The sequence below is a fragment of the Vombatus ursinus genome, unplaced genomic scaffold, assembly GCF_900497805.2.
Source record: "Vombatus ursinus unplaced genomic scaffold, bare-nosed wombat genome assembly UNPS02014768.1, whole genome shotgun sequence".
Classification (NCBI taxonomy): Eukaryota; Metazoa; Chordata; class Mammalia; order Diprotodontia; family Vombatidae; genus Vombatus; species Vombatus ursinus.
The window spans coordinates 37,303,676-37,316,690 of NW_020954546.1; the positions used below are offsets into that span (position 1 = coordinate 37,303,676).

A 13,015-nucleotide genomic window follows, 5' to 3' on the forward strand; every position below is an offset into this window, starting at 1 on the left:
TAGATCCCTGACTTCCTTTAAGACTCAGCTCAAGGGTCACCTACTCCAGGAAGAATTAAGTTTTCATGTCCCAGCAGCTGCTAATGACTTGTCTTCTAAGGCTACTTTCCCTCTCTTCTGTATTTATCTCATATGTATCGTTTTATCTGAGCTGTATCCCTCTTTAGAATGTTTTAGTTTCTTGAGGGAAGGGACTGTTTTTGCTTTTTCTTTTCTTTGTGCATGTAATTCAGTGCCTGCCACGTAGCAGTCGGTTAATATATGATTGTTGATTGACTGATTATTACTGGCCCATAAGAAATGAAAAGGATGAAGAATAAAATGAACACAAAAGAATTTTCAAGACTCATTGGAAATACAGAACAAGGATATCCACATTCGAATGGTACCTGTTGACTCTTTAAATGCTTTTCTTGCCTTTCTCCTTTCATCCTCATGACATTGGCACTTTGTGGGTGACTTTCTGGTTTACAGTGAAGGTTTTATAAAAGATTTTGATGAGGTGCTGCCCTGAGAGTGGGGCTATAGGCCTTTTCTCTCTAAAGGCCCACCCAACACTCCATTCCCTAATTATTCATTCTAGCTGGCCTGGACCCAGGCAGTAGCTCTGCCCTCCTCCCACCTTAGCCTCCCCTTCGCTGTGGTGCTGGGTGCCTGGTACTCCCTCATTTACTACTCACTTCACATACTTGCTACCCAGTCCCATTCAGGCAAATATATGGACTGAACAACCTCTGAATCCTGTCGTGTGTGTGAGTGTGTGTGTGTGTGTGTGTGTGTGTGTGGTCCTTCTAGGGTTGTATGAGCTCACCTGAGCAAGCCCTTTGAACATTCTAAGCCTCAGTTTCCTCATCTGTAAGACACTGAGAACAATAAGGTCCAGGGGATATGTATGTGAAAGTGTTGATAGTCTTATCAACATGCCCATGTAAGAGATTATCATTATTAGGGCAGATGCAAAAGAAATAGAAGACTCCCTCCTGACCCCTGAGGAACTTCCAGTCATGAAGGACAGCCAAAACAAGCAGACACTTTTAAAAAAGTCAGGGGAGCCCTGAGGAAGCAGGTAAACAAAGATGACCTTCAGAGCCACAGCCCTCTCATTCATCCTGAGACCTTCAGCAGCAGGTGAGTTTCGATCTCAATTTAGAAGGTGGTGACGCGGCTTGGTGGGCAGGAGATGAAAGGGTCTTCTATCTCGATCTAGCACAGAAACAGGAAGGGTCAGGTTGTGGGTGTGGGATCTGGAACAGTTTGCTTTTCTGAATCGGATAGTTAGTGATGAGGGATGACAAGAAATTAAATTATCCTGGGTCTGAAGTGGAATGCAGCCCAACTGAGAGGGAATCTAATTCAGTTCAACTCATAGAACAATAGGGTTGAAAGGGACCTCAGAGACCACCTAATCCAAACCATACTTGAACAAGAATCTTCCTTGCTGCATGACTAGTAGTCACCCAGACTCACAATTCAATTTAGCAAGTGTTCAAGTGTCTAGTTTGGGCTAGGCACTGTGCTAGGCAATGGGGAATGTAACGACAAGATGAAAAAATAATTGCTGCCCTCAAAGAACTTATATTCTATGGAAGGTCATAATATTTATGTAGATGAATAAGTGCAGAGTAGTTTGAGGGGGAAGAGAGCCCTAACAATCAGGGGAATCAGGAAGGCTTCCTGTAAGGGGTCACACTTGAATTGTCTTAAATAGAGCTAAAGATTCTAAGAGACAGAAATCGGGGTGGGGCCGTGCATTCCAACCCTGAGGGACAGACAGTGTAAAGATACAGAGATAGGATACATGCTGCATTCATGAAATGGCAAGCAGCCCAGTTTGGCTGTTAGATAAAGTAGAGTAATATAAAGTCAGCCTGGCAATGTAGACTGGCGTCAAACTGAGAAGAGCATTACAAAGATCATATGTAGCCAGGAACCAACGTATGGACTTTGGTTCCTCATCCTGCCCATATAGTGGCACTGGCCACATCCACATGCAATGATCATTGGTTCCCTAAATCAAAGATTGCCCCTAGACTCTTTGTGACCCTCATGGGTATAGAAGAAGTTCCTCTGTCTAGACCTGAGCTCATGTGAGATAAGATCAAGAACTTTTGGCTTACTCCAGGTTAAACATATATAAAGCAGGAATAAAAAATAAAATGAATTTTAAAAAATAACAAAGAGAGACATTCAGAGCTCAGTTACAAGGCATCTTTCCTGTTTCTCCCTCTATCCTTAGATCAATCAGTGGGAGATGAGCAGCACCTATCTATTCAACTGTCCTTTTCCCTTTAGCTAGATAATAGATTATTAAATTTTACTCTCCTTATTTCTCCAAATCCATGGATCCCTGCTCCTATACCAACAGGCTGGGAGGACAAAGTAAACAGAACATCACAATTCAAGCCTCATCAATAAATCTGTGAAATCAATTTCATAGCATGGTCACAGATTTCGAGTTAAGAGGGACCTTTAGTAGGGACCTGTAGTCTTTAGAAAATTTTTTAAAAATATATTTTAATTAATTTCATTAAATATTTTCCAGTTATATTTTTAAAATGTTAAATATTCATTTTTAAAACTTTTGAGTTCCAGATTCTCTCTCTCCTGCTTGCCTCTCCCCCACCCTTTGAGAAGGCAGGCAATATGAAACAGATTATACAATTCATGTAGTCTTGATTGCCTCATTTTACAGATGAGGAAAAAGACCCAGTTAGGTAACACGACTTGTTTCAGGTCACATGGGTAGCAAATGGCAGAGTTGAGATTGGAACTTTGATTTTCTGACTATCAATCCAAATCTTCTGAGTCAGTGAATGGGGTAATTTTTGGAACAGATGATTCTCTGACATATCTCAAGAGGGGATGTCTTGTTCTCTCTCTGGCCCAGGGAGATCAGGCTGAACTGGATGGACCGTGAAGCTCGGGAAAGGAGCAGAACTCTGCCACTTTTTAAACAGATCCTCTTCCTTGGAAGTCATGCTGGAGGAAGCTGACACACTCAATAACATTTGCTTTTGCCTTAATGACATACTTGGGGTGTGTGTGTGTATGTATGTGTGTGTGTGCGATAAGTTACATGTTGCTTTGAGAGATCTCTAACATTTACTTTACTTCCATTTTGTTGGATGAATGCATGGATTTCTGTTGTTTTTGTGACTTTTCATGTATTTATGTCTTGTCTCCTCAACTAGTGTATAAGGTATGTGAGGACACAGAGTGTGTCATATTTCTTTGTGAAGTCAGGGTTGGAGGGAAAGGAGAGAGAAGACACATAGCCACAGGAAGAAGATAAGTAATAGTATAATAAATGTTCAATTGAATTGAAGGTAGTACAGGCATACCTCATTTTATTGTATTTGCTTTATTGCACTTTTTTTTGCATTTTTTGCATTTTTTTCTTTTTACAAATTGAAGGTATATGGCAACTCTGCATCCAACAAGTTTATTGGCACCATTTTTCCAACAGCACATGGTCACATTGTGTGTCTGTTTCACATTTTGGTAATTCTCACAATATTTCAAACTTTGTCATTATTATTATATCTGTTATGGTGATCTGTGATCAGTGATATTTGATGTTACTATTGTAATTGTTTTGGGGCACCACAAACCATGCCTACATAAGACGGCGATAAATGTGGGTGTTCTGACCGCTCCATCAACCTGCCGGTCCGCTCTCTCTCTCTCCCTCTCCTCGAGTCTCCCTATTCCCCAAGACATGACAATATTGAAGAATATTATGTAAATTTAGGGTCTGAGAGGACTGACTCCAGTTTTAAAAGAAGTTCTACTGTGGGTAGAATGCTATCTAACAGCATTGCATGCTTCGGAGAAATCTCTCGTGAAAAGAAGAGTCAATAGATGCAGCAAACTTCGTTCTTATCTTATTTTAAGAAACTGCCACAGCCACCCCAGCCTTCAACAGCCACCACCGGTCAACATGGAGGCAAGACCCTCCCCTAGCGAAAGATTATGACTCACTGAGAGCTTAGATGATGGTTAGCATTTTTTAAGCAATATTTTTGAATTAAGGTATGTACATTGTTTTTTTAGACATGATACTCTTGCACACTTCATAGACTACAGCGTAGTGTAAACATAACTTTTATATGTACGGGGAAACAAAAATAAATTGTGTGATTTGCTTTATTGCAATAGTCGTTTAATCTCAGTGGTCTGGAACCAATCCTGTAGTATCTCCAAGATATGCCTGTATATTGTCAAGGCCAACTGGGTAACAGAGACAAGAGGTGCTGTAAGATCTCACTGTGGGGGAAGGTAACCGAGGATGGAGTCATTGAGGAAGTGGGACTTGATCTGGGCCCCAGGAATAGACCAGGTAGGATATGGATCAGAAGAGGAATGTCAGAGAGGGCTGGTTGTATGTGTGTGGTGTACATGAAGGTACACTGTGAACAGAAAGCCAGAAGCTGGCTTATCTAGTCATTCATGCTCTCAGGATCCTTTGCAATAGATATGTGGCTTCCACCTGGCTCTCACCTATGAGGACGGGGTACATTGTGTGTTTGTGTGTAAGTGTAGGAGTGTGTGGAGATGGGGGATGTAAGGGATAACTTGGTTTTCTTAGTTGTATAACACAACCTAGGTGAAAGAGGGATTATTAGACCACTGAGTCTCTAGCCTGTGGTTGGATTCAACTCTCCTTTTCTTACCTTAGGGCAACTTGAGCTACCTCTCACCCTCATTTCTAATTGTGGGCTGGGGGATTCAGGTCATCCAAGAGCACTAGTGCTAACCAACTTGGTTCTGTGGGTGATATTGATAGAGATCTCTGTTTTGTTCATCACTGTGGCCTGGGCTGGAGGCCAGAGTAACCAGTTGGGCCTACCTGTCCAAGCCAGCTGTCCTGGGGAGCAGGGTTGGGCAGCTTCTCAATGCTGCATGTGGCCTCTTCCTGCTGCCCTTCTCTAGCTGCCCATGTTGCTGGTGTGAGGCTCCCTAGCCACTGTGGGGCAGGAGGACAAGCAGGCACCACAGTTAGAAGATAAGTGTGGGAGAGTGCAAGGAAGAAATTGCCCATAGGTGGAAGGCTTCTCTGCAAAAAGAGACAGGTAAAGAATTCAAGGGCTGTGTGTGGGTGAGAGAGACAGAGACAGAGCTGCTAGGGAAGATTGCTGCTGCCCTGGCCTTAGCCATATTGTTCAGTTGGCAGATAGCATTGCAACAAGTAAATTCTCAAGCTTTGGCCTAAATGAGGCTGGTATCTCAGTGAAACTGGCTTCTCTTCTGCCTCAGGGAGAGAACTGAGGAATGACTTGCCCATAGATGGTATCCTGGATTTGGATTCAGGAGAGCTAGCACTCTCTACTCTATCCCTCATCCCCGGTTTTCAATAAGTCCCAGGAAGCTGGGCAGAAGGGTGAGGTTCTTGATGAGAAGAATCAGGATGTCTCCTGGCGAGCACTAGTCCCCCTTTTCTTGAGAACAGAGCACTCAGGTTTGTTTGGGACTTTGCAGTCCCTCATGGCCCCAGCTTTACAGGCCAGCTGACAGGGAGGGGGACATAGGTCATTTCAACTTAGACCACAAGGTCCTGTTAAATAGATCAGCTTTTAAATCAACCTTTGTTCAACCAAAGTCCAGCAGGTTCCAAGTCTAGCACCTGTCAGCAGTGAAAAAATTTCCAGGGTAAAACAAAGAGCTTCAGTCCTGGATACAGGTAAGAGATTCTCTTTCAAATTTCTGATGCTGCTAATGTGGCCGGGCTGTCTTATCTTTGGCCAGGGAGAAGGCACTGGCTGGACTTCCTTCTTCCTCCCTATTTTTTCTTTTCCTCAAGTAGGGAGCCAGCTCTCCAGGGGATAGATAGCCTAGACAGAAGGAAAAATAGAAACCTGTCACCTGCTATTCATCTGGGAAAGGAGGTGAGGAAGCTTCTTAGAAAAGATACGGTCTAGTGTTCTATGGTCCCTTGGTCTGGGGCATGAGTTACTCTCCAAGGAACTGACCCTAAAAAGATGCTCCTGGACTTGGCTTTCAAGTCAAAGAAATAGAATGTTAACTTCCTCTCCTGAAAAGGGGCTATCCCTTCAGGTTTCCTTCTTCTCTTAACTACTCTGAAATAGAAAAGGAAAGCCATAGATGTGATCATCTCTATAGTATTGATGGGAGAATAGCCCTGGAGGAAGAGGTAGGTTTACCTAGGCAGCTAAGTGGAGCAGTGGATAGAGGGATGGGCCTGGAGTCAGGAAGAGTTAAGTTCCAATACAGTCTCACACACTTACTATCTGTGTGACCCTGGGTAAATCACTTAGCCTGTCTGCCTCAATTTCCTTAACTATAAAATGGGGATAATAATGGCACCTATCCCCAAGAGTTGTTGTGATCAAATGAGATAATATTTGTAAAACACTTAGAACAATGTCTTAATAAATGCTTGTTTCCCTCCTTCTGACCTAAAGACATTCATATTAGAGCTCCATGGCTAAGGTGACACAAGGAACTGATTATTTGGGCCAGGTGGAGTTTTGACTTGAATTCAATATCTAGAAATACCCTGATAACTTTGTTTTTCTGTAAGCTCCTTCTCTGGAGAATGGAGAACATAGCTCCTTCCCCTCTTTGGGATAGAGCACTTAAAAACTTTTTTGGGTGATTGAAAGTGACTCAGTCTTTGGCTGATATTACTAGGTTTCCCTACCATATGTTATCCAATGAGTTATTCCTTCTCCCATCTTTATTCTAGGGAAGGTTCTGGAGGCTGAGGAGATAAGGGCTTGTAAGGCTGTGGGACCCTCACCAGAAGTTAGAAGTCAATTGGGAACTTGGCTGGTGGGGTAACTTGCTTTCTCCCCAATATTTGGAGGGGAGCAGCACTGTCTTGAGCCCCTGGAAACCTTGTGTAGGGTCCTGGCATCATGGGAATTTGTCATGGATAAGACAGCGTCCACTCTGAGGTTAGGCAGAGTGAATACAAAGTACAGTAGAGACTTGTTTATCCTGTCCTCATCTATCTGGCCTGCCCATTTATCAAGACCATTTGGCTGTGGAAACATGCAGGGTCTAACCGTCTTTCTCTCTGTGTTTCTAAGTTAAGGATTGTCTATAGCCTTTTGGGCTGCTGGTGACTTTCTGTACCTATCTCCTGAGGAATCAGCAGAAACCACTCTGCTCTCAGGCTCTTCTCATTTTTCTCTTAATACCCTGTCAGACTGTTAAGTGTTGTAGATATTTTCTTGGTCATGAAATTTTACAGGGTTTTAGCTGAAGTAAGAACTGTTGAGAAATACGTGTCCTATGAATCCTTTAACTCTCTGCAATCACCCCTCATTGAAAGTGGTAGGATTGCCACAAAGCAGCTGCTGTGACTTGTTGGTGATAGAATTAGAACCGAAACAGACCTCAAAGTCTAAGCCCCATCATTTATGCAAATGAGGGGATGGGGGCCCAGGGAGGTTAAGGAACTTGCTTGTGGTTACATAGGTAGTGAGTGATAGAAGCAGAATTTGAAATCAGGTCTTCTGACTCCAGAGTGGGTAGTCTTTCCATTGTACCACAGTTTTCTATGGAGAAGTAATTCATACTAAGGGCTCCATGTTTGTTTTGAAGAACAAGACATTCTTATACAATATCCATATCTGCTAAGCCTCTATAGGTCCAAGGAACCCCTCAAGGCTTGGAATGCCAAGGTACCCACCAAGAAGTCTTAGGAGCTCTAGACTGAGTTTTTGGTAGTTCACCACAGGTTGATCAAAGAAAATGATCAGAAACCTCATTGTGTATGATATTACTTCAGCTAAGTCACGTAACTCATAAGAACATGAGTTTTTGTTCTTGCTAAGGACCACATCTGAGCCTGAGGGAAGGGGGAAAGGGGTTTTAAAAGTATAATGGGCAACTAATCAATTGGAGCCCAGTTGAAAAGTTTCTCTGGACTATCTGTATTTTCTTGTATCTAGAAGATGCATGATCTCAATCGACTTGGTTATTGTATGATATTTTTCTGGTCAGTGTCTGCTAGAACTATGATAGTGGTGAGTGGTATTTAGGGGGTACTGTTTGAGAAGGACTGGTAGGTGTAGTATGATGTGGTTTCAAGAAGAAAAGGAATCCTTCCTTACTTATTGACCTCAATAAACTGAGATAAGAGATCCTTTAGAGGATCTCTGTCTCAGCATCCCAAGAGTCATATCTCATCAATCAGAATTGACTCTGGAGTCAGGTGCTCATTCTCATGATAAACAACCAAGAGACCTTGAGGTTGTTTATTATGCTTGATTAAGTGAATCATTCAGCTCTCTGAATGATATTTAAATATATTTTAAATATTTTAAAATAAAATACTGATAAGGGTCTCATATCTAGTACAAATTGCATGGGCCTGGTAGTCAAAGGTCCCTGACCTTGTTCCAAGGAGCTGCTTCTTACTGTACGTGCTCGACCATGGGCTGGATAACTCTCTCAAGGATGCTATAGAGAGGAATCTGGTGTTAGCTAGGAGGTTGGGCTACCTGACTTCTTCCTACTTTCCTTCTAATTCATGGGATGAGAGGGGTGGGGCAGAGAGAACAAAGAGGGATCTAAGTGAAATACTTGTTAATGCCCTGCTCAAATGCCTCTCTTGTTTCTGTGCAAATGTACATCTCCCATGCCTGGAATCCACTTCCTTCTTCACTTTCTTTCAGAATCCCTGTCTTCCTTCGTGGTTCAGTAAGGTGCCACCACGTCTGTGAAAGCTCGCTCTGATTTCTCATCCTTGCCTCCAAATACCAGTTGTTACTTCTTTTTGCTATCTCTCTCTTCAAATTAAATAGTATTATAATCTATATACATGGTGTAGTCCCCCCTTCTCCCAGAAAACTATAAGCTACCTGAGGGTAGAAACTATTATGTTTTCCCCTCCTCTGGGTACCCAGCATTTGGTATAGTTGTGGTTGTTCAGTTGTTTCAATTGTGTCTGACTCTTCATGACCCCGTTTAATTTTGTTTTGTCTTGGGGGGGGGCAAAAATACTGGAGTGGTTTGTCATTTCCTTCTCCAGCTCATTTTGCAGATGAGGAAACTGAGGCAAAGGGGGTTAAGTGACTTGCCCAGGGTCACACAGCTAGTAAATGTCTGAGGCCAGATTTGGACACAGATCTTGCTGACTCCAAGCCCGGCACTCTATGTACTATGGTACCACCTCGCTTCAGCTCAGTATAGTTTACCTGTGCTTACTATGCTCTTATTATGAGTCTACTGTATTGAATAAGTGTCTGGAGGTTTGGTAGAAGACATTTATCATGACTCAGTTTCCTTTTTAAAAGGAATCTTGAAAATTTCTCTTGACGCTATAGGGATCAAAGAGGCAGGGCTGTAAGTTGTCTATCCTTTTCCTGAAGGGGAATGATTGGTGTCTGAGCCTATTTGTCCAGTTCCCCATCAGGGTACATTAGGTAGATATGGTCAGTCTGTCCCAGCATGTAAAAGAGTATGGCTTTAACTGAGAGAAGACTTAGAATCCCCTCTACTTTGCATTGCTGTGGAGGTCTCACCCTCAGGCTGATTTGATGGTGGAAGGCTGGGTGACTAGCACAGTATTGTGGACTCCCTAGGAACTTTAGATCTTTCCACAGGAATTACTACCTAGGGCTTAAATAGTAGGGGATAACAGAGAGTCAGAGCCCTTCTAGGGCCATTAAGTTTCCCACCTGTCAACTGAAGATGTTTGCCCAGAAGAGTTCTGAAGTTCCCTTGCTAATATCTAGTGATATTAGGAGGAACTGATTGCTGGGGTGGAGATGAGAGGAATCCTGGTGGAAAGTGACCACTCCATCCTAAGGTTTGTCATAGAGGAAAGGAAATCTGGATACCGTTCGGCAGGTGCTCTAGATTTTAGGAAGGCAGATTTCAGAGGGTACAGAGGAAAGATAGGCAGGATCCCATGGACTAAAATGTTTCAGAGGAAGTCAGTCCAGGAGGAATGGGAAATGTCTATGAATGAAATTCTGAAATCTCAAAGGAATCTCCGGTGAAGAGAAAAAAAGAGATTTGTCCAAAGAGACTGACCTGAATGCATAAGGAACTCACCACCGATTTAGATTTTTTTTTTTTTTTTTTTGGTGAGCAATCAGGGTTAAGTGATTTGCCCAGGATCGCACAGCTAGTAAGTATCAAGTGTCTGAGGCTGGATTTGAACTCAGGTCTTCCTGACCCCAAGGCCAGAGCTCTATCCACTGTGCCACTTAGCTGCCCCCAACTTAGATTTTTGAAAAGACATTTACTGAAGATAGAAGCAAGGCCAGAGAATGGCATATGAATGTGGGATCCTGTAAAATAATGTTATAAATGTTAAAGCTCAGAATATCTGGTGCTGGCAAAGGAAGCTAAGGATGACAAAAAGAGGTTAGTTTTTTAAAGCTACTTTGAGGGAAAAAAAGGAGGATCAAAGAAGGGACAGGACTTTTTTAGGGTGGATAGAACAATGATAACTAACAAAAGAGAAAGTAGAGCGCTCAGTTCTTAAAGGAAAAATTAACTTTCTAATAGAAATTAAAGAACAAAAGTAACTAACAGGGAGTTGTTACCCAAGATAAATAAGGAGATAAGAGAGTACCTAACTGCCCTTGGTGCAGTGCATAGAGTGCTGGGCCTGAAGTTAGGAAGACCTAAGTTCAAATCCAGCCTCAGACACTTACTAGCTATGTGACCCTGATCAAGTCACTTAACCCTGTTTGCCTCAATTTTCTCATCTATAGAATGAACTGGACAAGAAAATGGCAAACTACTACAGTTTTTTTTTTTTGCCAAGAAAACCCCAAAAAGGGTCAGACATGATTGAAAAACAATTAAACATGAATATAAAAGCTGCCCTTGAATTCAAATCACTTGACTCAGATGAAATGTGTCTCCATGTCCTAAAAGAAATCGCAGGTGTGATTGCTAAGCCACTGTCAGTGATATTTGAAAGACTGTGGGAAATGGGAGCAGGAGCCAAGATTGGAAGACAAATGTTTTCCTGACTTTAGGAAAAAAAAAAAAAGGGAGAGAGAACAAAGTCTGAACCTCTAGGTCAGGTAGTTTGACTTTGATTCCTGGGAACGTTCTAGAGTGGATCATTAAAGAGTTGTTGGCAAACATGTCCCTAGCAAGGGGTGATTACAAAGAGCCAGCATAGCTTCAGTGAGGACAGGTTTTACTATACTACAGGATCACTAAACTAGTAGATGAGGGGAATGCTGTGGACATAGTTAACCTGGATTTTACCAAAGTTATTGAGCAAGGTATCTCATCCTATTCTTGTGGAGAATATGGGATGTATGACTTAGGTAGGCATACTTGCAATGTGAAGGATTGCTAATTGGTTGGATTAGTTGTTAATGGTTCATTGTCAATGTGTCAGAAGTTCTACAGTGGAATACCCCAGGGTTCTATGCTTGGCCCTGTGCTATTTGATATTTTCATCAATGACTTGGATAAAGGCATAGATCAAATTTCCACATGACACAAACCTGGGAGGGATGGTTAACGCAGTAGGTGATGGAGTCAGGATCTAAAGGACTCTTGACAGGCTAGAAAACTGGGCTGGATCTGATAAAATGAAATTCAATGGGGATAAATGTAAAGTCTAGCCCTTGAATATAAAAATAAAAATCTACTTTACAATTAGAAGATGGCAGAGTTATGGTTAGATGGTAGTCTTTCTGAAAAAGATCTGGGTACTTTAGTGGATTTCAAGCACGATGTGAATCAGTAGTGTGGTGTGGCAGCCAAAATACCAATGTGATCTTGGGCAGTATTAAGTGGGGCATGGGTGGTCATCTCATTCTACTCCACCTTTGTCAGACTTCATGCGTGGTATTGTGTTTTGTTCCTGGTGTCACTGTTGAAGAGGGACATTGAGAAATTAGAGCGTGTCCAGAGGAAGGCAACTGGGATGGTACTAGGCTTTAAATTCATGCCATATTGAAAACTGCCATACCAGTTGAAAGAAATGGGGATGGTTAGCCCAGAGAGAAGAGTTTTTGTTCAGTCATGTCTGACTCTTTGTGATCCTATTTGGGGTTTTCCTGGCAGAGATACTGGAGTGGATTGCCATTTCATTCTCCAGCTCGTTTTACAGATGAAGAGACTGAGGCAAACAGGGTTAAGTGGCCTGACCAGGGTCACCCAGCTAGTAAATGTTTGAGGCCAGATTTGAACTCACTTCAGGCCCGGCGCTCTATACTCTATGGTACTACCTAGCTGGCCATGAAAGAGACTCAGGGGGACATGAAAGTTGTCTTTGGAGTATCTGAAGGGCACAAGAGAAGGATTTGATTTGTTCTTCTGGGCCCCAGAGCAAATAGCAGTGGATGGAAATTGCAAAGAAGCAAATTCAGTTTTGATGTTGGGAAAAGTTGCTCACAGTCCAAGCTCTCCCAAAGCCGAATGAACTGCCTCAAAAGGGGGTGGGCTCCCCCTTTTTGGAGGTCTTCACACAAAGGAGGGATGACCATTTGTCATGTATGTGATAGCAGAAGACTGGGAATAGAAGGGCTGAGGCCCTCTCCAACTCTCAAATTCAGTGATTCAGGGGTCCTGTCAGTCTAGAGAAAGCATGACATCATTGCATCCATCCAGCTATTACGTAACACACCTTTGTAGAAGGCACAAATAAGTATACCACTCTGACTTTAATGTGGAAATATGCATGTATATACAGGTCTGGGACCTGTAACCACATCTGTATGGGGAACTCCCTCCATCTAGGTGGATTGGCAACTCATCTGTAACCAATGGTCTTGGAGTGGTGGAGCCCTAAGACATTAGGTAATTTGCCTATATTCACACAGCCAATAGATGCAAAGAGGTCCTGACTCCGAGGCGGGCTCTATGTTGGCATGAGATGTTCATCTGTTTTCAAAGAATAATTAATTCTACATTGTGTCCATGTCATCCACCCGTGACTACTAGATGAACCATTTATTGGATATGGTGTAGATGGGCTTTATATTTCAGGTAGGAGATTAGGCTAAGTTTTTGTGAAATGGAAATTTTTTGTTTTATTATTGAATCCTCTCTTATGTTCTGTTGT

General features: G+C 42.4%; 1 protein-coding gene across 4 annotated transcripts in view; it reads left to right on the forward strand.

Annotated features, from left to right (window-relative positions):
- Positions 1-13,015, forward strand: part of LOC114043363 (Na(+)/H(+) exchange regulatory cofactor NHE-RF3-like) — a 102,756-nt gene that overhangs the window by 56,938 nt on the left and 32,803 nt on the right. Inside the window, exons 1-2 of one of the 4 annotated variants that reach the window (XM_027862453.1) lie at positions 5,006-5,072; positions 5,600-5,680. The exons of 1 other annotated variant lie outside the window; for it this stretch is intronic. The gene's annotated coding sequence lies outside the window, so the exon portion shown is untranslated. Of the gene's footprint in view, positions 1-5,005; positions 5,073-5,599; positions 5,681-12,866; positions 12,940-13,015 lie in introns of those variants that run through there. 2 more of the 4 variants (XM_027862457.1, XM_027862455.1) reach the window with 2 other exon arrangements.